This window comes from Acyrthosiphon pisum, chromosome X (genome assembly GCF_005508785.2).
Source record: "Acyrthosiphon pisum isolate AL4f chromosome X, pea_aphid_22Mar2018_4r6ur, whole genome shotgun sequence".
NCBI classification, from domain to species: domain Eukaryota; kingdom Metazoa; phylum Arthropoda; class Insecta; order Hemiptera; family Aphididae; genus Acyrthosiphon; species Acyrthosiphon pisum.
In genome coordinates, this window is record NC_042493.1 from 35,386,699 (window position 1) to 35,386,912 (window position 214).

Here is a 214-nt window from a genome sequence, read left to right on the forward strand (position 1 = left end):
TCACTAGTTTCACCATCTAATATTTTACAGTTATCTGTATCATCATTGAACTCATTTGACTGGATAATATTACTTACAATGATGCAATCTGCTCCTTTTATTTGATCCAATAAAGTTTTTCGAGATACTTCAGAAGGATTTTCGTCTATTCCATTTTTAGTTTTAAAAACGCCTTCGGTTTCACTCATTGCTACAGTTAAAATATTGATTAAGA